The 24,741-nt window shown below is 50.9% G+C and overlaps 1 protein-coding gene across 1 annotated transcript in view; it reads right to left on the bottom strand.

The window, feature by feature from the left end:
- The window catches only part of LOC119407245 (BPTI/Kunitz domain-containing protein 3), a 45,406-nt gene extending 39,692 nt beyond the window's left edge, over positions 1-5,714 (bottom strand). The window contains exon 1 of the mRNA XM_037674123.2: positions 5,293-5,714. The gene's annotated coding sequence lies outside the window, so the exon portion shown is untranslated. The remainder of the gene's footprint in view (positions 1-5,292) is intronic.
- Positions 5,715-24,741: the final 19,027 nt, after the last annotated feature.

The following is a 24,741-nucleotide window of genomic DNA, read 5'->3' as shown; positions in this document are numbered from 1 at the left end:
CAGAACACCTTACGAGAGAAACAGAAACGTAGGTAATGCCGGCAGGTGCGCGTAACAAAAGAGAGTGCGCGTAAAGACGATGCTATTACGTAATTACCCTGCGCCTAGACTATCTAATGTCACGCGGTGTATCATACGAGCTTTGAGAGGACGAACGTTTGCAGGCGACGCTCAAGGGAGCGTCTCTGTTTCAAGGTAGCTTAAAAGCTCTTTGGTTGCTCGCTTGCTTGTTTGTTTGTTTGTTTTGCGCGCAGAAGTTTACGGGTTTTTCACGCCTGGCGTACCGGAAAGGTCGGCTAAGCAAAGGCGAAGCACGAAGAGCTTTATGATGCAAATGTTGGTGCCGTGGTAAAACAAGAAGAAAAAGAAAACTAACTAATAAACGTGTATGCAGCGCAGGATTTCATATTCCCACCTGCTTTTCGCTAAAGAGGCAGTCTAACTAGGAAACCTCGCCGTGCTGCGCAAAAAAAAAAAGAAAAGAAAAGAAGAACAGATGAGTGCTTTCACAGCCGTCCCCTGCGAAGAAGCTGGGGGATTTCGACGCAAAACCGGCAGTCGGAACGGAACGCAATATCTCAGGAATTGTGTTTGAAAAAAGGTGGTGGAAGCAGCTAAACACGCCTAAGTTTAAAACAGTGTGGGCGGTTAGGTGGGGGACAATTTGCAGATATTAGTTAAGAATGGTTATAACGGAAACGTGCCAAACAAAGCTGAAGAAGAAAGTGTCAGTGCACATTAAAGAAAACCAGATGGTCGAAATTTCCGGAGCCCTCCACTACGACATCCCTCGTAATGATATCGTGGTTTTGACACTTAAAGCCCCACATATTGTTATTATTATTAAAGCTGAAGAAGAAAAAGAACGAAGACGTTAAGTTTGGCGACAGTACGCTCGTTTCACTTACTTAATACGTCAGTATAATTAGTCATTACACCCTCAGGGCCAGATGCGTTACAGAATGGAGTGGTTACAACAGACCAATATATAAAAAAAAAATGTAGTCGGTTAAAAAAAGTAACTTACATGGCCTTCTGATTACATACAATATTAGCTGAAATACACGTGATCATAAAAATTTTACGTAAAGCGGTCGTATTCAATTCATTGATGGAAGATAAGAAATTACCCGAAAAAATTAAAGGTGACCATTTAACTTAGGTGTCCGGTAGTGGCATTCGCGCATCGGCATTCGTATGCCCTGGTGTATTACTTAGGTCAGCCTTGTGTTTCGTCGCACTGCCGAAGCAAATCCCAGAGGCCACGTAGATAGAAGAGCGTCGTTCAGATCTGCTCCGACAGGTGCCGCAACGATAACAGCTGCTCACGAGAAAACCGCCTACTCTTTCAATGCACTCATTCAATTAATCTTCAATAATTATCCTGACATTTATTTGGCATTTATGTTGAGTAAAGTTATGCTCTGATATCACATATATGCAATATAATTCTTAACTTGTGCCGGGACCAACGATTTAGAACCAGTTTTATTTTTGCAAGGATTCTTTTCTGAATATTTGGAAAACCGGAAGTAATTACTCGACCGGAAGTTCTTGGAAGAGAAACGAGAGTGTCACGCGCTAAAAAGCATTTGGAACATAATTCAAGGACAATTTTTAATAAAGAATAATTCGAGGAAGGTCGCGGGATCGAATCCCAACCGTGGCGGCCGCATTTTCGACGGAGGCGAAAATGCTTGAGGTCCGTCTACTTAGAATTAGGTGCACGTTAAAGAGCCCCAGGTGGTCGAAATTTCCGGAGCCCTCCACTACGGCGTCTCTCATAATCATATCGTGGTTTTGGGACGTTGAACCCCAATAATTATATTAATTCGAGGAAATGGGCAATGAGGTTGAGAAATTAGTTCGCCACTTCCATCACTTTACCATCACTAGTCGAGTGATGGTAAAGCTTTTATATTTTTGTGTGGCTTATATGTGCAAGCTTATTACAGTAATTGACATATTACGAACTATCAATAATTGGAATGCAATAAAAATGGTTTAAGTTGATCTAGGAACACGGGCTATTTATGGTTCTCGTTTTACTCGCTCGAAGCACTATTTATCTTCAGAGCGCAAAGAAATTAAGTGTGTGAGGGTAAAGTAAAGTTTAATTACAGAGTTTAATTAACGTTCGTAAATTGTATGGTGAGTTGCGAGAGGTGCTATAGTGTAAAGATGCGGCGCGGTGTCGACATTGTTGGACTTTTTAATGCGCACACTTAGAAATGTTGCGCACGAGAATACCTGACATGCCGTCCCAGTTAAATTTTATTCTTTGACTTGAAAACAACTTAAAACGAAAGTGACGAAAGCTGCACATGTCCTTGCCTTCCATCGGAACGAGGCCAAAGCGGTCGGCAATCGAAACATCAACCTGAGACGCCTTGTCGAAAGGTTCACTACAGCGGTCTCCTTATTCGACGAATTCTTACCATTTACTCAAGCAGCATTTGCCGAAGCCATAGACATACTCTTGTACAGTCCGCATCAGAAGTTTAGAGAACGCGAGATGAAAGAAAAAAAAAGCTGAATATTCCGGCTGCTTCGGCAGTGAGCGTTGAATTTAGGATTTCCAGCCTGTTGTAAAACGCGCTAAAATGTACTGTGTAGTTCCACCGAATACAGTCGCAAAGTTCTGCACAATTCAAAGCTTTTCTCAGACCTACAGTGCTCCCTAAAATTCTGACGCTGGCTGTACATACAGCAGCACATCCAGCCTACATACTAGCATCAAGTCGTCGACCATTGACTTCGTTCAAGCGACGCAGTCTCTACCGCAGCCTACCAATCCCTGCCTGGGTGTCTCGAACCACTCAGTCAAGCTACTGGTAGTACGGGAAGGTTTCAGGACCTTTATATATCGAGCGGTTGTAGAGAACATTGCAGGAGCCAATATGCAAAAAAATATGAAAGCGATCAAAGTGGGACTTCGAGTCCTCCGCATCCACTCCCACGTCCCCAGCAAACGTCGACCGGACAGTCACCGGGTTACGGCCGTACGACGGCGCGGTTAACCGCAGTATTGCCTCCTTGAAGTGACAACACTGGTGCATTTCACCGCCACGGCCAAATTCTTACAAGTCCCACCGGTATATCGGCCCAGTTCCTCGGAAGCGACAACCAGGACCATGCGTCTAGACTACACGCTCACTAGAATGCCAACTCGTGCCGAGGTTGAAGCCCTCTACCTACCAATCCCTGCCTAGGTGTCTCGAACCACTCAGTCAAGGTACTGGTAGTAGGAGAAGGTTTCAGGACCTTTATATATCGAGCGGTTGTAGAGAACATTGCAGGAGCCAATATGCAAAAAATATGAAAGCGATCAAAGTGGGACTTCGAGTCCTCCGCATCCACTCCCACGTCCCCAGCAAACGTCGACCGGACAGTCACCGGGTTACGGCCGTACGACGGCGCGGTTAACCGCAGTATTGCCTCCTTGAAGTGACAACACTGGTGCATTTCACCGCCACGGCCAAATTCTTACAAGTCCCACCGGTATATCGGCCCAGTTCCTCGGAAGCGACAACCAGGACCATGCGTCTAGACTACACGCTCACTAGAATGCCAACTCGTGTCGAGGTTGAAGCCCTCTACCTACCAATCCCTGCCTGGGTGTCTCGAACCACTCAGTCAAGGTACTGGTAGTAGCAGAAGGTTTCGCGAACATTATATAACAGTTTTAGCGAAATTAGTAAGAGAAAGAAAAGTGTCGCTCGGTGTGCGTGTCGCTAAACAGGAGAGGAATTAACGCACACCGCAACACATTACATCACGCGCAAAGCGCGAACAACAGATGTGCGGGCGTCTATAAACCAGTGGAAGATGAGAATTCCAGCACAGTCTTACGAGCCGCACACCTACATGGGTCGATGTATTACCATTCGAAGACAAGAAACCATTCAGCACTGTTCGAAGAATGATTGGGTTGGAATTTGCTTAGCAAGACACTGCCACAACTGTGGTAACGCTGAGCATTCCATCGGTAAATGCCCAAGAGTTTCACCCTGGTGTCCACAGGCCGGACGTCATGGGCTCGACGCACGTCCCTGTCGGTGAAGGCGATGTGTGACGTCAGCAAACCCCATCATCATCATCATCATCATCATCATCATCACCATCATCATCCTGACTACGCCCACTGCAGGGCAAAGGCCTCTCCCATGTTTCGCCAATCAACCCGGTCCTGTGCTTGCTGCTGTCACGTTATGCCCGCAAAACTTCTTGATCTCATCTGTCCATCTAACTTTCTGCCTCCCCCTTGCGTGCTTGCCTTCTCTTGTAATATCCAGTCTGTTACTCTTAATGACCAGCAGCCATCTTCTCTTGGGGCTACATGCTTTGCCCACACCAATTTCTACGTAAACTGCATACCTTCATTGGCATGGGCCCATGTCCATGTCAATCAAGATGTGTAGTCCATATGTTGGCAGACAAGATGTGCTTTAATCGCATGCGTAATGGCGTCGAACTAACAAAGACAAGAACTGAATTAAAGCCACAATAAAAGCCACGCACGGGGCGCGAACTGTCAGGTGTTCGCCAATCTTTCTGTCACTGTGCCCAAGAGTCAAGCTACCCCCCTCCTCCCCTCCCCCAAAAAAATATATTGAAAAGAAAAAAAAGCAAATTTGGAGCAATCAAATATAGTCAGTAGGCCGAGTGCTATCTCTAAGTTCTTTTTTTGAAAATTAGAAAATATCTCTGACAATAAAACGAATGAAGAAAATTGATTGCCTCAAGTTCTCCTCAGGGGGAACAGTGCCTTGATTGCTGGATACATGATAACAGATTGCACAAGACACTGCTTCAATTCATACACAGCACCAGTATTAGGACACACACACACGTCTACACACAAAATGTTATGCCTTAAGGGCAAGTCTATGTCGCAATAAGAATAAAAAAGAACAATTCGGTGCGAGTAGGTTTCTCTTCTTTGGTGAAGTTTGTGACTCCGTAATTGCTTCACGCCAGTTTACGAATCTATGAGTCCGTCAGCCAACTGTCGCTCTACGCTAAAGTTCTGGGCGAATCGAAAGCGGATTGCCGTGGGCAGGGGCGTAGCCAGCCATTTTTTAAGGGATAGGGCGGGATTGAACTACCCTTTATGGATGCATTTGTCCATTAGCCAATTGTATCCCTAGCTAAAGTTCTGCTCAAATCGACAGTGCATCGCCGTGAATGAAAATTTCCAAATTTGAAAAAGTTTAGTGTGGGAGTGGGCCCCCCTCTTCCACCCCTCTGGCCATTCCAATGACCACGAGGGGAAAAAAAACGTACACTCACCTCGGTGACCTAAGTGGCGAAGCGATGACCACAGTGTCGAGTGAATCCCCGAGCCGGCGGCTTCTCCTTTATGCTCTGCTGACCCCTTCTTCAAGATGCTCCGCCAACAACCGAAGAGGTGGTGGACAGACAAGCAGCGGCGGGCCGAAACAACAACGCCAACAACAACAATAACAACAACGAGATGAAGAAGAGCACAACGGTACGAAGCTGGCAGCAGCAGCAGCAAATCAGGCATGCGATTGGCACCGCGCTCCTCCACCGCCGCGGCTCGTCGTTGGTTCGCGCTGCTTCCGCTGACGGAGACGCAGCCGCGGCGCCTGCGACAGCCACATCAGTTTCGTTCGTCGCCCCCTGCAAAAGCCGAGCCTCTCACGCGGAGCGAGCGGCAAGCGAAAATGCCTAGCTCTGCCGCCAGAGCAGCCCACCTACACACGCGCGCGCCGCCTGCTGCTTGCCTGCTGGGCGCGCGCGCCCGCAAACTTCGCCGTCGATTTTTCGGTCGTGATCCGACCTCTCCCTCTCTCTCTCTCTACGTGGAGCCGCTACCTCACTAGCTTCGCATCCTCTTCCTCCTCCTCTCTAACCTCTCCGGAGAGCGTTACATAGATCACCGTAACCCTCTCTCCTTCTCGCGTCTCCTCTGCTGAGACGGCAGGAGTCGCAATCGGATATCCTCCGCGCGTGCTATTTGCAAATGAGCGTCGCTTAATTGACCGGGCCGACCGGACAGCTGAGACGTGACGAGAAGGCGTGTGAGATCGTAATCGTATTATGGGAGTCTTCCCCACAATTCACCGAGCTTGAGGAGCTGATGGGAGCGACGTAGAGTGGTCAGGGGTGTGTAGATTAGTTCTTGAGAAGCGATGGAAGCATTGGTGCCGAAAGAAGTCAGATTCGCACACGAAAGGCCGAAACGTTGACGGCGACGGCAACGCATTAGACGACGACACCAGAGACCCGTAGTTTAATCAGACCTATTTATTAAAGGGGCCCAACAACACTTTTCCAAGTAAATCGTCGAATGGCTTCATTAAAAGAGCTTAATGCCTCACGAGTCGACTGCCGCAAACATTTTTAGAATCCGTCAAGTACGAGCGGAGTTACAGGGATTTGTGCCACGCTTCAAGCGCTCTCTCTCTCCTTTCGTACCAGCGAGCGCGCTGAAAGCTACGCAGGGAGGGAGATGACAAGGGGGCAGGAAGCTACGTCCACTCGTAAGCGCGCGCCACGACCTTGATTGAGAACTTTCTTTTTTCTTTTTTTTTCGATCGCGCGGCTTACTTTCAGCGTGATCGCGCGCGCGCGCGCGGACATGTGGTGGCACCATGCGGCGAACGCGGTAACTATGCAGCTCACGATGCTCAAATCAGCCAATGGCCGTGGACTCTGGGTATATGGCGTGGTCACTTGGGTATACGGCATCATTTGTAGAAAGAAGAGGGAACGCTTTCTAGCTGACTACGAAAATTAATGGTGAATTCCGGGCCGCGTGCTACGCTATAATGTTTGGCTCGCGTGTTCTCTGGAGCCTCGACTACCGATCGGCAGCGTTTTCTGACCACGCTGAAAAAGTGTTATAGGGCCTCTTTAAAGCGAAAGTCCTTAGATGACTCATCAAACGCGAAAAGTGACCGTCGTCTTCAACACGAGTGACGCGAAAAATCAGCATCACGAGATGACGTCACCATATGACGTCATCGTGACGTCACAGGCCGCCAAAATTTGCGACTTCACATGATAACGTCATTACATGGCATCGTAGCTTGGTCAAATGGGCGCTGATCCCGGAGGCAGTGCAAAGCCACGTTTGGTGCTGATAGCTTTCATGGGGAGGGGGGAATCAATCCATCGACCGAGAAGAAAAAGAACAGAGCGAACTTGGGCTTGTTGGTGAAGCATTATGAAACACACAGCGAAAGTATGCGACCAGGACACAGAAAGGGAGCACACAACAGTGATGTGTGTTCCCTTTCTGTGTCCTGCTCGTATACTTGCGCTGTGTGTTTCATAATGAAAAAGAAGATGGCTTTCGCCTTCGAGTCGCCTTAGGCAAATGCGTTAAGGGACCGTGTGAGGCTTTGCAGTGGACGTTCGCTAATTAATTAGGTTAACGAGCACACTGTCGCGCGAGCACATGCAAACGTAAATACGTCTCATTCGATGACTGCAAACACATGCTGTATCTGTTACAACACTGGCGTTGCAAAAAAGAGCAAAGAGAAGTTAGCAAGCGCATCGCGTCGGTTCTCGCTTTGAGATAACGTGATCACCAACATTAGGCGCCCAGATATGGCGCACAGCACTCCCATAGCTCGGGGGGGGGGGGGGGGGGGCATGGCTTCCCCGCCGCCCGCCCCTGAAATATTGATTGTTTTACCGAAAATAAATAATGAAAATAGGTGTTTTTCTGAAATACTCAAGGCCTTCGACAAGTGCCCCCCCCCCCCCCCCCGAAAGACGTTCCTGGCTACGGGCCTGGCGCACATGCAACTATTATGCAGCCATCTCGGCACGCTCAGCCTTTGCATTCGCCGGAGATTCCTTGCCAGATACGTCGCGCGGCCCGGGCGCCGCCTTTTACCATACCGTCGCTGCGCGGAGCAACGGCGCGGCCGCGCTGCCTAGCGGAGACGCTTGCTCATTTTGCGTTCAAAGATTCCCGGAAGTGTTTAGTGGTGCGAATTAACGGAAAAACAGTGTGATAGAGTGGCATTTAGCAGGCCCACGTGTTTCACGCTTTAAAGTGGGCGGAAAGACTAAAGCTATGCCTGCTTTTTAAATTCAGACACGGGTGCACGCGGTCTCTGAGTGCGTTAGTAAAAAGAAAACGCTGTTTTTATGGGCTGTCCGCAGCGAAAAACCTCACCCCGCTGTGTTACTGCTTTTGAAGAGAGCCGAGGTGGCCGCGCGCATCCACACCTCAATAGCTGCGGCTCTATATATGGACGTCGCTAAGGCGGAGAACCAAATAAAAAAAAGTCACATGATCTCTTGTGCATCTGCCTAAGATGACTCGAACGCGAAAGGCATCTTGTTTCTCTTCTGAGTCGATGGAATTATTCACCCCCCCCCCCTGAAAGCTTTCTGCACTCAAAGTGGCTTTGCACGGCCTCCGGGATCGGAGCCATTGGAAGCTTTCGACGCATCACGCGGTTTTGCAGTGCCTCCAGGATCGGCCCACCTGCGACCAAGCGGCGATGTAATATGTGATGATGGCATCGTGTGATCTCGCGTTATGTGACGTCACACTGACTTTATGATGACGTCACGAATATTGGAGACCTGTGACGTCATGAGGATGTCATATGATGACGTCATCGCGTGATGATTTTTTTTTTGCTTATCACTCGCGTTGACGCCAGCGCTCTCTTTTCGCGTTTAATGAGTCATCTAATGTATTCGCCTCAATAAAAAAAACGGCAGCAGATCGAACGTAAACTATCGGAATCTCTACACAGCGAATATTCGTTTCACAACACATGGAAGCTTCGTTCCTCTTCGGGGCGACGCTTCTTTGCACCAAGTTCTGTTGTTCTCTCGAGGTTTCGTTTAGGCCCCATGATAGCGAATAATGTAATGCATCATTAACCGCAACCAGGCTTGTAGGAAGTTAAAAGAGGCAAGCTGAGTTTTCACTCCATTTGTTTCGGTTGTTTTTCGTAGCTGGCCGATTGGCTGGCGTATTGGGCTGCGGCTCTCCGCATAACTGCAATGCCAGCGTCAAGAGAGAACCGTCACGTGCGTGGCGGAGAAGCCTTTCGTTAGCGCGAAACGCTGGCGCACATAAAGCAAACTATTCTGTCCGAGGTATGGCTTGTTGTACGAACAGTTTTCCAGGGAGCTACGAACAAATTCTAGCATGCTCCAACACATGCTCTTTGTTGTATGCCAGGTATATGGCGGCCGACTCGGCCGCTCTCAAGTGAATGGATTTTAACTTTTTGCCCGAGCACACCCGCATTGTAATGACGCAAGAAAACAAGTGGCATAGCCAGAAATATTTTTCACGGGCGTGTTCAGCCATACTTTATGTATTAAGTTCGTGCGTACGTTTGTCTGTTGCGTGTATATAAACACATGCAAAACTGAAAATTTTTGGAGTGGGGTGGGGAGGGGGGAATGAAAACCTGCCCCTCACAATCAACGCAGGATAAACATTTCGACGCCTTCGAGCCATCTTTTTCACGCTTTCCAAACTCCGGTCCATGCATCGCATTCAAGCTGTCCGTCAGTTTGTTAGGGTTGTCGCTTTAACTTAGGATTTAAAACTGGCGCATCGGGTTTCACGTGTGAAGGCGAGACACCTGAGCGGCTTTCCTTCAGAGGCCTCGTTGAAAGGCCGATACTGGGTCGTATTTGTGACAGCCCGATTCCGCTGTTTTCTCTCCCTTTGCGTATGCACACAAAATGGCGTAATTACACCGACATCTCTCGTACGTTGCGCTTCGACGCAAGGGAAATGCCAGCTGGCTACGTCGCTGAAGAATGTTGAATAAATTTACGTTAACATGTTTAATGTTGTTGAACGTTTGAATTCGCATACAAAGGCAGATAGCCCAGTTAGTTCTACCTTATTAAATGCATAATAATAATAATAATAATAATAATAATAATAATAATAATAATAATAATAATAATAATAATAATAATAATAATAATAATAATAATAATAATAATAATAATAATTGTTGCGGTTTCACGTCCCGAAACCTCGATGTGATTTTGAGAGACGCCGTAGTAGAGGGCTCCGGAAATTTCCTTTGAAATGTATCACTCCAGGAAACGGGCATTTCAGACACGTGCTTTTAACGTTGCGGTGCTCATTTAGGGCGTTGTCTTGCCAAATAGACAACTGTGGCCATAGGAATGCACAGAGGGAGCTTAGCTCTGGCCGAGCGATCCGCAGAGCAATCTGCTCTCGAAAGCGAACGGCTCGCCACTAGATGGCGCAGACGGCAACTTCTCCACGCGCTTGCGTGGTCCGTATTATTTTGTGGCCGACTGTCAGGGGCGTAGCCAGAAATTTTTTTCGGGGGGGGGGGGGTTCAACCATACTTTATGTATGTTCGTGCGTGCGTTTGTATGTGCGCGTGTATATATACGCAAGCAAAACTGAAAAATTTCGGGGGGGTTTGAACCCCCCCTGGCTACGCCCATGCCGACTGTACATACACCTAGTTCTCTTAAAGAAAATGTCAGCTGTTGGTTGACAACGCATAGTACCTACGTCTAACGAGTGTTAGTTACGTTGTTCCGTATTTGCGTCGTTGAACACGGCACACATGCAAAGCCACATGGGCGTAGACGCACCTGCTGCGTCGCGCCAGCTGTCCGCATCAAAGGGTACACCGCCAAGGCACCCACTGCGCACGCGCCACAAATCGACGGCTTACAGGATTGTGGCTCAGAGCTCAGAGTACGGGGTTCGGACATGACTTAAGATCAAGCCTCGTCAAGGGGCCACGATGCATCAAAACCAGTCTTGACACCTACGCGACGGATGGCTCACGCACCTGTCCACGAGGGAAAGGGTTTTCCGGCTTTGCACGTTGAAGCCCCATTTGACTCCTGCAGGCCAGTAGGCTTTGGCCACCGATCATAAATCGAGGCTTCTTCGGCCGTCGTCTAGTTGGTGGCGGTTTGATCACGTGACGAATCCTTGTTTAGGAGGTGTCTGGGAGGCGGGTTCTAATTAGAAAGAGTCACGCCACTATACTAAAGGCCTTTCCGCGTGGGAAGGAGAGACGGAAGAGGCAATTGACTTCCACGACAGACTGGCAGCTAATTGCGACGACTTCACAAGCCTAGCCTGTTCGTTGCCATAAATTGTGCATCGTGGTGCTAGTAGATTAATGGATGGCAGTTCGGTTGTACAGTGGTAAAGAAAAACCTAAGCTGCATTCTTGCAGTGGCCTAACGGAGAGGACGTCATTCTTTGACAATGGTTATAGGAGTAACCGCAGAGGACGGAAAAGGAGGGGGAGGGGGGGCGCCCTTTTTTTCTCTAGTCATCGTAAGGCGGTGCCAAGTATGCCCCGTACGTTCAGCAAGGCGGACCTGCACCGGCATTGTTTGAAGTGTAGGATTATGGACCGCGCAGGGCTTTGGTGGTAATGTCGGCATAAGGCATTTGATGTTGCATTCCAAGAACTGTTTACTTCCAATTTTTACGCTTGAGGCCGCACCTTCCCCCTGGAAAGCTGTGGACCAAAGGCACGTTGTTATTAGAAGCACGTCAATGCTTCAGTTATTTTGTCTTTTCTTTTTTTTCTTTTTTCCATCCATTGCGAAGCTCGTTATCTTTTGGCTCGACAGAGGGGGAGCAGTAACATGCCTCTGTCCCCCCCCCCCCCCTCCCCCTTCTAATGGAGGTCTCCGCGCACGGAACGGATCCTTTTCTTTTTACGTGCGCGCTGATATCGGCGACGATCGCCAACATCAACATGTCGTTTCGGAAGTGGGCGAGCGAGTCGTGGTCGGGTGTAAAATACACGTGCGCGCGCGCGCCCTCGGCTAGTAACTCTGGGCTTGCGAGCACCGAGCGTTCTCGCGCTTTTCGCGAACAGGCGGTAGCCTCTCGGTCACGATTTGGCAATTAGGCCTGAGCAATTAAGGCATGCTTCGCAGAGCGCGAGCGAGCACCTCACAGCAGGGGCTTCTCGTATGCGTGTTGCTTGCACCTGTCTCAAGAACGGCTTCTCTTAGCCAAGCGGTCAGGTGATCAAGCCATAAGGATTAGGGCAGGGTTTTGGTGTAGGGAGGGGGGTGAGGTTGTAAAGCTTTCCAGGGCTTTATCGCAACAGCTGCGCGATGAGGCTTTAAGCCTGTTCGCGTGCGCATTTTGACTGTCATATTACCGTAATGGCTTATTAAGGCGACTTTAGCGAACCTATGAGCGTGCCGCCATCGCGCAATGTCAAAGGGACACTAAATGCACTACCGTAGCTAGAGGTGGGGGGTTTGCAAGCCCCCTCGAAATTTTTCAATTTTACATATACGCGCACATACAAACGCACGCATGAGCCTACGTCGACGGTCTATTTTCGTGTTTGATGAGGCATTTTGGTCTGATTCATGCAAAAAATAACTTGATCTTACTCTTGACAACGACGCAAGTTCAGTCTTCGCCGGGATGCGCTCCGAGGTGCTATTCCGGACACTGTCGAATTCCGCCATGTTGTAAAATTTGTAATGGCGGCATTTTAAGCCAATCAGAGAGGCCGTAGCAGCCCTCTGGGCCAATCAAAGTTGACCAAAGGGGCGTTGCTCCGCTGAGCCAGCAGCCGGGCAGTGCGCGCACGGCGAACGCTACGGCATAAGGTCGTTCGAGGATGCGGGCGGTTTGAAAGTGCGCTAACGGTGTGCGGGACATTAAAACGTGATTTTCTTCCAACCTAAGCATTTCTTTGGCATGAAACAAGAAGTACGAGGCTGCTGGAATGCTATTTCAACGAACCACATCGACTTGTTATTTGCCTTTAGGGTCCCTCCTCTGACCGCGATCATCTGACGTACAGTGTTATACCGTTCGATTATAGGAGCGTTGGCATATGGTACACAATCTCGCCTTAAAAAATCGTAATGGCAGAACGCCGACCTGCTGTTGTCAAATGGATTGACGTTTCGTCTGCCACACGTACGAAAACCCGAACGTTCATATATCTACAAGGTATATATATATATATATATATGCAAGTTGTGCAAGTTAATCGACGGTTGGCCCACGCATGCGCTACCACTATTCTCGATATGCCATGCTTTAACTTGCATAAAGATGAAATCAAATGCCTTAACAGTTATCTTCCATGTAGACCGCCACGCGTGCCGGATTGATAGGTTCGCCTGTTGCATGGGCATGCGCAGATAAGCTTTCGTGCCTTCTTTCTTTTCAGCCGTTGTGCGTCTCTTAAGTTGTTAGTCGGCGTTTGTGGTGTCCTGACTTCTTTCTTGTGTCCGTGTTTGCACGCCCTGTCTTTTTAGAATGAATACTTAAGTACGTCACTCGCATAACACGGAGTAGTCGGTCGGGGTCCATTTGCTGCGTCTGATGTTTCTAATCCAAAGGCGTCGTCACTTCTTTTCCTTTGGAAGCTTAAAAAAGTGGAAAGCCTGCGCGCTGCTGTTTGAGCAGTCAACCACCGCGCAACAACAGCCCATCGCACGCAACAAATTCATGCATGAATACGCGCGCGAGACCACACGCGGCTTTGCACACGCTTCGCAACCTACGCGCGCTCCTCAGCAATCGTGCGAACGCGGCGCGCCGGCGCCTCGCCGTCGCAGCTCTGCCAGACTCCGCGCCACCGCCCGCCGCCGCCGGCGAGGAGAGAGTGTTTACGTCACGAGAAGAGGGCGGCGCTGGGGCGGGGCGCGGAGAGCGGCGAGATGAAAGCATCGCCAAACTCTCCCGAAGGGTATATATGGCTCTGCCTAAATCTAAGTACACGGGCCTCAAACATTTTCGCCTCCATCGAAAATGCAGCCTCCGCGGCCGGGATTCGGTCCCACGACCTTCGGGTCAGCAGTCGAGCGCCATAACCACTAGACCACCGTGGCGGGGAGTGATGAGGCGTCTAAGGCTTTCGCCTTAATAACAGACGTTCTTTTCCAACACCACCAAACTGATTGAACAATGCGTAAGGAATATGTGCGCGTCACGAGTAGAAGAAAACCCTGCGAAGCCCAAAGGAGAATTATTGCACTCTTTCCTTTTTACGTATGCTTTTTTATTTATGGTTAATTAATCAATACTCAAATTACTTAAAAAAATCGTGTAATCAATTCTCGGCCAATCCGCCCCCCCCCTCTTCCCTTTGGGTAGAGCCATGGTACAGGGCACAGTAACAGCAGGAGAATAACGACACGCTTCAGATAATATTAGCAAAATTCACCCTCTACTCGACCAATCCCCTGCATTGGGTATGAGCCATGCATAGAGGACAACAACAACAAGCGCGTGTATTGATGGCAGAAGAAGAAGAAGCAGGTCCGCGGAGGCTGACCGCTTTGCCGACCAGCGCCGCGTAAACACAGGGTCGTTTTCGGCTCGCTCACTCCAGGTCGCGGGACCACAGGGCCGCGGCTCCAACTGTACCGGCAGACCGGACGCCATGGCCGAAGCGTTCGTCTTCCGCGACAAGACCACGGGCCCGGAGAGCGCCGCACGTAGCACCTTCGGCCGGCGGACCTGGCTCATCGTCGGGGTTATGACCTCTGCCATGCTGCTAATGTGTACTTCGGTGGCGGTGCTCCAGCGGCGCTACGACCTGACCGGCTACTTCCGACACTCGCCCGCCGCCGCCGCTGCCGCCGCCAAAGGAGACTGGGACCGACAGTCGACGGCCAACGCGACGCTGCGCAAGACCGACGGCGAGCTGGAACGGGAACAGTTAAGCACTTCCACTCACGGCGCGGCTGTAGCAACGGAAATAAAACCTCGCCAGCCACTGCAGGCCAAAAACAAGCGAAAGGCTCGCGCGAACTCCACGGCGCGGCTCCACGACGACGGTTCCCAGGTGGCCTCGGTTCACAAGGCGTCGACGAACCGAGGTGCTACGCGGAGGCCCCGAGATGGCAGCAATGTTGTGGAGGTCGACCGAGAGCTCGAGATCGTGCAACGGCCCTTCGCAGACGGAACCGGAGCAGGTGAGGAGGACGCCTCGCCGATCGGGAGGGTCGACGCAAAGAAGGAACTGTCCGTAGCGGGGACCGCGGAAACCGTACGGAAGTCCGAGGCCCGCGTGGCTTCCTCTCCGGGAGTCGGCTCCACTGGAGCCTCGGAAAAGACTCAACCCAGTACCAGCGACTTGACTGGTGTCTCATCGGGATCGCAGAAAGCGGAAGAGGCGTCACCTACTGTCCTGCCTCCGTCAGACGTGGCGGTTTTCTCGACCGGCAGCGTCGAAGATTCTTCCGCGACGCCACGCAAAGACGTCCGCATGGTCAAGAAGAGGCGGAAGCTTCGGAGACTCGTCACGCTTCCGGCCTCGACGTCAAGTTCCGACTCAGTCAGCACTTCGACCGCTCGTGCTGGAGACACGAGTGCTCTAGCACGCACCGCTGAAACTGGGGATGCTCAGTCGAAGAAGGAAGAAGTCGAGAAAAATGAACACGACCAACTGAACAACACTTCAGGAGTGGCGACGGGACTAAGTTCCGAGAGCCCGACAACAAGTATTGGACGCACCGCTGACACTGACGTCGAGAGTTCCGATGCTTCCAGTGGTAATATGTCTTCAAGCATCACACAAGTGCGTTCATCTAGCTCTTCTGTAAACGGTGTCACCTTTACCACGAAACGTGAGCTTGCGGAAACATCTGGAGATCAGGAGCAAGTGTCTAAACAAGGAACAGCAGTCGGCGTCATTGGTTCCACACCAAATGTTGCTGTTGCAGGCGTAGAAAATTTTACAAGCACATCGGAGAGCAGCTCCGCAGATGCCAGCGGTAATAACGAGACTGACACAAACCAATCGAACGAATACGACCCATTCAACGGAACATCGAATGCTTCGCTCAGGGAAGTTAGTTCCAGCTCGAAATCATCCTCGCAGCTACGAACCTCGTTCACTACCGTAAGCGCACTCGATCGCAGCACCGAAATTGCTCAAAGCCCACAGATCAACGAAACGTCTACCGACGCGGACATAGTCGACGTCGTGGCCGGAGGCGTCAAGTCCGCGGAGGCAATCCTCGAGAAGATCCTCAACAAGGCGACGAAAGACGGACGAAACAACTCCACGAACTCAACAAGAGATCGCGCAGGCCCAGCTGAGACTTCGAAAGGCGCCGACGGACGCGTAACCCGGGATGATGGAGCGGGTGACGCCAGTTCGTCGGTAGCGGCTACAAGCGCGCACACTCAGCCACCATCCGAGTCTAAAGAATCATCTGGAGTTCGTGCCATGACGTATTCCACGGATCAGAATCGATCGACATCGGTGGGTGTTGCGGAAGGTAGAACCTCTGTGTCGACTAGGGCAGCTGCACAGCCGCAGTCTTCAGCTGCACAACCTTCGAATACGCAGCCATCTGCGATACCTTCATCTGAAAAGGAAGGCTTGAAGTCGACATCGGAAGGCAGGGCCTTTGTGGTGACAAGGGAAGCTGCATCGCCGCAGTCTTCCGCTGCGGAGTCTTCGAGTACTCAGCCATCTACAATACCGTCATCTGAAAAGGAAGGCTTGAAGTCGACATCGGAAGGCAGGGCCTTTGTGTCGACAAGGGCAGCTGCTTCGCCGCAGTCTTCAGGTGCGAAGCCTTCGAGTACGCAGCCATATACAATACCGTCATCTGGAAAGGAAGGCTTGAAGTCGACATCGGAAGGCAGGGCCTTCGTGTCGACAAGTCCTGTTGCATCGCCGCAGTCTTCAGCTGCCGAGACTTCGAATACGCAACCATCTACAATACCGTCATCTGAAAAGGAAGTCTCGAAGACTGAGACGTCGGCGAAAGAGTTTGCTACGAGACGGCAAGCCGCGGAGGGCTCTCCGGAAAAAATGAGTTCCACGACCAATACATCGCTGCTCGAGTCTTCAACGCCGGTCTCCACTTCAGATAACCCCGTTGAAGTGATTGGTGCATCAACGGACGCAGGTCCTCCTGATGAGATCATACCCGAAACTGAGGCCGCATCTACTGCTACCACCACCCGCGAGATGACCACTCCGGAAACGACGACATCGACGTTCGCTTACTACACTGGCCAGGACGAGTGGATTCCAGAGTCCAGAGGTAGATACAGGGACGTGCCCCGCAGCCATTCCAATAAGCGGAAGCCTGAATTTCAAGGGAAGGGACTACCGGCGCACCATGTCTTGGTGAACAATAGGGAACCAATGGCTCCCGGTGACCACTCGAGCCATCAAACAACGCGCAGCGCGGACGCGGGTATCGGCGACATGAGTGGCAAAGCAGAGCGTCATGAAACGCGAGAAGGGACAACATCTAAAGCAATTCCTAGGGTTCAGCACATGGCCCCGAAAGCCAACGTGCAATCCGCAATGAGCGAGCTTTACTCCTCGCTGAACGAGGCGATACGGGAGGAAAGCAAACACGACGTAGGACAGGGCAACGACGAAATGCTGGACTACGGTGTTGTACCCGGCGACGTGGTCTTCAAGAATCAGCATGACTCTCTGATGGCGCAGAGCGCTTTTAATATGTCAGGCTTTGGACCCGACGTCAGAAGGGGACAAAGCGAGACGGGTACATCGACGCAGTCAGATCAACAGCGTGGCTCGACCAGCATAATGGTGGTCACGCACCCAGGCAGTGCAAACCGTTCTGCTGGGTGGAACAAGACGTCGAGCGCGAATCCGGAGCCTTTAGCGTTCAACGTCAATAATGATGAAAGGTCCCATGCGCACACGTTCGAGACAAGCTCTACGAAGGCGAAGCAGGATACACCACCGAAAGGCTTAACGCTTTCGAACAGGGACAGCGACGGGATGTTATCAAAGACCAGTAACGCCTTAACATCGGCGCAACGTTCTTCTGTGTCTGATGATATCGCGACGAAATCTTCTCACGCTCCTGCTGCAAAACTACTGGTAGAAAAGAACTCTTCCTCTTCTGACGCCACTAGCACAGAGCCAAGGGCGCGTAACGGAGTTTCCTACATTGACAAACACAAACCGGAACCTTACGCCGAAACGCCTCCCAATGTTCTTGACATCGGGGCAGATCTACCAGAAGCTGAAACACGGAGCGGTCGCAACCAACCCGACACGCATCCCTCGGCTGAAGAACACGCTGCTTCCCCTACCAATGGCAGCATGAACAGCAACGTCACTACGCGCTACTTCGAGAACAGGAACGACATCAAATATGGCGACACGAGGAAATATCCGCAAGGCTCAACATCCGGACATATTCTCGAAGAGTCAATGGAGAATGGAAATTCATCTACACGTACCTCACGAGCGAGTGACACCATCGATGCTGACCTCTCGGGAAGTCGAGTGGTTGTAAACACGACGGGAGGAATTAAACTCAAGACCTCTAGGCCCAACGTCCACAGAACGGGAGTCGCGTGCGTCTACAGGAAGGACCACGCGGGCTGGGCGAGCGGCAACACGACGTACGGACTCGACACCCTGCCCTACCAGTACTGCGCTTCCGTCGTGTACTGCTGCTTGGGCCTGCGCGAGGACTTCGCCATCGAAGACCTCGGAAACCACAGCGACTTCACAAAGCTGGCCAAGATAAAGGGCGACAAACCTGGCCTGCAGACATTTGTGGTCATCAAAGCGGATAACTCAACCGCACCGTCATTCAAGCGCTTGATATCCGGCACTATGCACCAGGACATCTTCGTCCTGCTCGCCGTGCACTGGTTGAAGACCAGGGACATCGACGGAGCCTACCTGTACTGGCCACAGATGGAAGACAGTGACGGCGACGAACTGGTCAGTGCATTCCGCTACCTCGTCGGCAGCTTCGCCAAGTCGAACCTCAAGTTCGGCATCGTCCTGCCCCCCGGGACGCGTTACTTCGCCAAGAGGTCCACAATGAAGGCCCTGACCGAGGACCTAGACGGCTCGTACGACGCCCTCTTGCTTTCTCCACCGGAAATGGACGAGTCGGCTTACACGGGAAAGCTTTCTAGCCCCACGCAAGCGCTGGCCGGTGAATACGGCAAGTACCCCGGCGATCTCGCCGGCATAGCGGTCTGCCCGATGATACCCTTCTGGGGCAAGACGTTCAAGATGCAGGCCGTGCTCCAGGACTCGGATCTGGCCCTCAGGCCCGTGGGTCGCGGTGGGGCGAGGCGTACCAGCCGGGAACCCGGCAAGCTGGCCTTCTTCGAGTTCTGTCGCGAGCTCGGAAACAGCTTGTACGTGTTTCCGAGCCGAGAGAACGCCATGATCGGTGACGAGTACGTGACGTTCCTGACGCCGGCGACCCTGGAGACGTACTTGACGTCGTCGACGCACGCGTCGTGGCGGTGTTTGGGTTCTTGGGGCCCCGAGTGGGACGACTTCGACGGTCACTGCGGACTGGGCCGTTACCCGCTGCTAAAGACGTTGTACGAGTTCCACAAGAAGCGGGCGGCAAACGCGCCGGCCGCGTTCGGCCTCAGCAAGGCTAGTCAAAGCTGAAAAAAAAATAATGTGGTACCCGTGTCGTAATTTATATGCTTATAGGATGAACAAACAGGAGAAAGTGTCTCAGACAAGCTATAGCCGACGTTTCAATAGGAGGACCTATCTTAGTCAAATGCCTTTGACAAAGATAGATCCTCCTATGGAAACGTCGGCCAGCCTGTCTGAGGCACTTCTGCTCGTTCAACCTATCCGCACCTGGCGTTTCCAGCTGTCGGCTCCCACCTTGATTTGAATATGCTTGGTACATGGTGATGTATGCTGTGTTACGTCAATGTATAGCACTGCTACGGAAGCTAAGTGCACACGTAAGCCACTAAGCTCGGAGTCTAATTATGAGAACACCCGTCTCGGGACCACGTGTCCCGGATTGCGTATCGGCGCACATTGTCCTTGACGTCGTTTCTCTACAGCGCGGCCTGGGATTCCTCGAGTAGCCTTTATTTCGGTGAAACTATACAGCCTCAAAGATCTTAGCGTATGCGAGATAATTCGGCGATTTCGGAGGTCGTGGTGAAGCGCGGTATCGTTGTCTGTGCACGACATCGGAGCTGCGAGCGCGCCCTCTGCGCCTACTTACGCACAAAACTAGAACGCCAACGACAAACCAACGCAGTCTCAAGAGTCAGCAGCGCCATTATTAGAAAAGCCCCGCGAGTGCCTTTAGGATACGTGACATTACTTGGGTACCTCCGTAGGCTACGCAAGGTTCCCCATTAGGGGGGGGGGTGTCACCGAAATACCGCAACACCCCGTCTTCCTCCACCCCCCCCCCCCCCCACATTGGTCAATACCGAAAGTAAACAAGCTTCGCAATGGATGCAAAAATGAAAATTAAGCGATGACGCGCTCCTCACAACGGCCTGCCCTCGGTCCCCGGCTTCCTGCGGGGGAAGTAAACAGTTCTTGGAATGCAACTTCACGTGGTCCTCGGCCGGCATTATCGTCAAACGGCCGCATAGCTACAACTCTGCGCATTAAACAATGAAGGTACAGGGTACGACTGAACAAAATATGGGGGAGACGGGTCCTCCCGTATACATGATTATGGGAAGAGCACCCCATTTCCCCCGCTCCCCTGTGCGTACGTCTATAGTTACTTCGTTACCATCAAGATCCGCGTGCACGCTCCTATCCGATAGCGCTGCTTCGCGCGATGGATATCCAGATGGATGGATGGATGCAAAACTTTATTGAAAATCCCGAGGTGCGCGACTAAGCGCGCAGCGGGGCGAGCTCCCATGTTGGGACAATCGAGCCAACCCCACCCGCCGCATCGTGGGCCCTCTGGACAACCCATAGTTGAGCCCCGTTATCGGGGTTCTTGGAGCGCAAGAAAGCATTGATAATGCGTGCTGCCGCTAAGAATATGCTAAAGAAATTGATGGGTTCCGAGCAGTTTGACGGGCTCCATTCTTTGCAGGCTGAATACCCCGGCCGCTAAGGCATGTTAGTGCAGGTGCTCGAAGTGGTGAAGCTGCTAATGGTTCTGTGATGCCAAAAGCGCGGCCGTGTTTATAAGAGCGGCTGTCGCCTTTCTACAAGCCTTTCGAGTTGCCGCTGAGCGATCTTTACTCCTCATCAACAGGTCCTCCTGATGAGACTCCTGAGACAACAGGTCCTCCTGATGAGACTGATAATACCAGAGACTGAAGCTTCATCTGCTATCTCCTCCACCGATGAGACCTCCATACCAGAGCCGCCAGTAACCCTCTTCCACAGGGCAGAGGAGCAGGTGAGGGCAAGCGTGGCATAGGCCGACATATCTGCGGCCTTTCTGCAGACCTCCTCCCCCCCCTCCCCCCATCTCTTTTTCTCTGAATGATCGTTAGTGGCGAACGTTGCTTTGCCGGCTTCGCGGCCGTGCATGACACTACACGGCCGCGCTAGTAGCGTTCCAGCACGGCCGCAAGTCTCGTAATGCCGAGTGCGAGAGCAGACGATGCCACAGTGCGTGCCTCACACCTACGGAAGAACACAGGAGCGCCGACTCCTCTCCAGTTGACCTTCTTTCCACAAACGCCATTCGTTATCCCTCCGCCTTCGAGCGAGCTTCTCTCTCGCCACTCTCGACGAGGCTCAGCCCTTTCCCTCGAGCCTCACTCTCGCCCCTCCAGTCACGTGATCTACGTGACGCCTACTGCGACGACGATGACGTCACCGGGTAAACTAAGACAGCTTCGCTGTAAAAATTGGATGCCACTACTGTCTGAGCATAAGCTTATGCGATTCATAGGCGGCAATACGCCAACGTCAACGCGGTTTGGAAGGTGTCTGCACGCACGTAACAATAACAATTGCACAAGCTGGCTTCGTGGCATTGTGAGGCTTTATGTGGGGAAGTCCGCTTCACTAAATGTTACAACTGTAACTGCAAGCGTCGTTTCAGGCAGATAACCAAAATAACGTCGGTCAAAATCGTCAATCGCAACTTGCGAGACCAGCTTTTCGTCAAGGATGTTGACTGCAATTTGCATTCAGCCGACAGCACCGTCTATTGGACTCACTTGGTTGCTAGCGGCAGCCAAACGGAACACACACAACATAGTTCAATGCAGCATTTTTGGGCACATCGGCCTTAATGTTGCGATGACAAATCACCGTCCCAATCAAAGTGCTGTTCATGTTGTTGCGGAGGGAAAAGAAAGTGGGTAGCTTGCACTAGAGGTGCAAAGCTGGACTAACAGCGGAGCTTGTGACCGACCTGGATTATTAGCAAGGTCTTAATTAGTAAGGTACTCATAAGTGAGGTCTTAATTGGCATAATCTTAATTAGCACGGTCTTTCGCAAGAGCAAGCTGTCTTTACTAATAGTCAATCCTACGATGAAGAAGGAAACGAAGAGAGAGCACACCGGCCGAATTATGGCGTTGCACGCGCTAGGCGCAGCTGTGCCAGGCTTTAGGCGGCGCGAGATGCCATATAAGTTCGAGTTAAACCACAGACAGTCACCGACACGACACGAGTGTCCAAACTCCAGACAGAAACTCGCGCTGAAACCGAGCGTTCGCACATCCCATAGATCTGCGGGCACATCGTCGTTCGCGTAGGTACAGTGGCTAGGGCTTCCATCGCCTTCCCACAGCCGCCCTTTCCCATTCCCTAGTACTCTCCCGTTGTACATACCACGGGCGTAGCCACAGGGGGGTTCAACCCCCCCCCCCCTCCGAAATTTTTCAGTTTTGCTTGCGTATATATACACGCACAAACATACATAAAGTATGGTTGAACCCCCCCCCCCCCCCCGAAAAAAATTTCTGGCTATGCCCCTTGTACATACCGCTGAAACACTTCATATAGATGCTTCAGCGAAGCTGAAACGCGCGGCCACGTTTTTTATCACTGGGTTAATCCCGAAGGTTTATTAAAGCTTTTCTCAGTTGCTGGTTACGTCTGTCTAGAAATCTTAATTTGTGTTGGCCGCCCGTCTGCTGCCTACTTCATTTTCAGTGGACCAGCAGTGAGAAGTGAGGTTTGCCCAAATTCCGTGGCACGTACTCGTTCTAGTTTTTTTGTAAACACCGAAGTTTTTACGGCCGGTTTAAACAGCTTAGCTGTTAGAAACATCCGTAGAAATAATTGCTAGTGGATGTCAAGGACCAGAATCTGCTTTTACAGCAACACCTCTACACCTCCCGCTGCAAACCAAGAAAATGATCTTGCGTATGCTTTTGACCTTGAGGTTCAGCCAACGTAATTTCCTCCTCGGACGTGCGTCGTCATAACAACGGACATGCGCAGTGTCAGTTCCCCTCTCCGTCGGTCGGCGAGAGCCGGCGAACGCGAGCGCCTCGAGAACTCAGCTCCTGTCACGTGACTCTCGATGTGGACAGCGTGCCGCTGCATGCCGCGCGGGACACCGGCGCGCCATGCTTTCTGCGGTAGTTGCTACTATCGTTCGGCAAGATTCAACCACGGCATCTTTTTCCGAGTTGCAGCTACAGCAAGCAATTTTCTCCCACTTCTCAGTCAAACACAATTCTCCTCACCATCTCTGAGAACTTGCACGCTATATCCGCCCTTAGAAGTCCTTTGTATAGGAATAGATGACTACAAAACCTACAGCAGGGGCCTCAAACTCGCCTCAGCTAGCGGGCCGCAGTCACGATATTTAGTCTCCCGCAAGGGCAGGGGCACTGAAGAAGGCTGGAGTGGGTGAGAAGGGTTTGAACAAAATGTCAGCTAACGTTGCCATTTGAAAGGCATTTTCCATGTCATACATGACCCACTTCTGAAGGAGATTTGACGTCAGGTTGTAGAAATATATCGATACTTACATCTAGAATGACTGAAACCTGGACGCCAGTTCTGACACTGAGCTTTTGTTCTACGGCTATGTTTCAACACATGGTGGCTGCATAGGTCACGAAGATACTTAAGAAAAAAAAACATGGGCAAAGACAGTCATGTGCGGACCGGGCTGTGTGTTTGAGGCCCCTGATCTAAAGGATAGACCAAATCTGAGCCTCACGACTCAAACTTCCTTTCCATGGTGATTGCATAAATGTGAAACTAGTTTTCTTGCTATGTCCGCATAGAATTGGAATCGTTCATAAAAAAATATGTGGATTTCATTGAGTTAACGTGACACTGGTGAGCATATAGCAAATGAATGTGGTTCCAGGCAGGAGTCACATCATAGTTGCCTTGAATTCTGTTGTAGTAGTGTGTTTAATATTCAATAAGTGTTTCAAAGATTGGTCGCCCTTAATGAATGTACATTAACGTGATGAGAAATCAATGCTTTGGTTGTATTGCGGCGTTCCACATCGCATAAACTCCTGTGTTAACCCGACATAGGTGCTACAACTTACTGAGGTGGAGCGAGCAAAAAAAAAGGACAGAGTACAGTTTTTGTCGAAAGATTTAAAGCCACTTTGGGAGTGGCTGTAAGGGTTTAGTTTCTGGCCACCCATCACACAGCTAGTGCCGTATAAAGCTGTATCTGTCCCAGCCTCGTGCATCTGTCCCAGCCTCGCACATTTCACGCCACAAGACTTCCAACGGGATCCCATGTGGCCAAGAAGGTTTAAATTGCTGGAGTGGAAATTATGCCTCAAGAGCAAAGCCGTACCCACGCCAAGATGGTGGCAGTGACTGCCACCTTAGTAGGGGCAGGCTAAATGTTTGCATTCAGCGAATAAAAGGCAGCGTTTTCCTCCCGCACCCTACAAGTTTAATATGGCAAATTTTTCCGGACAGATACTGCTCAGTGCGTGTATTTATGTTAAAGTTTTGCAAGAGAAACCTCAAATTCTTGGCAAATTTTATTGGAGGTAAGGTCATCAATACTCATCTCGATATGTTTCTTTCATCAGGAACAACAAACTCTTATATCTAA

The sequence above is a fragment of the Rhipicephalus sanguineus genome, chromosome 10 (genome assembly GCF_013339695.2).
Source record: "Rhipicephalus sanguineus isolate Rsan-2018 chromosome 10, BIME_Rsan_1.4, whole genome shotgun sequence".
NCBI lineage: Eukaryota > Metazoa > Arthropoda > Arachnida > Ixodida > Ixodidae > Rhipicephalus > Rhipicephalus sanguineus.
The sequence above is the reverse complement of the archived record's forward strand: the minus strand, read 5'-3'. Positions and strand labels throughout refer to the sequence as shown.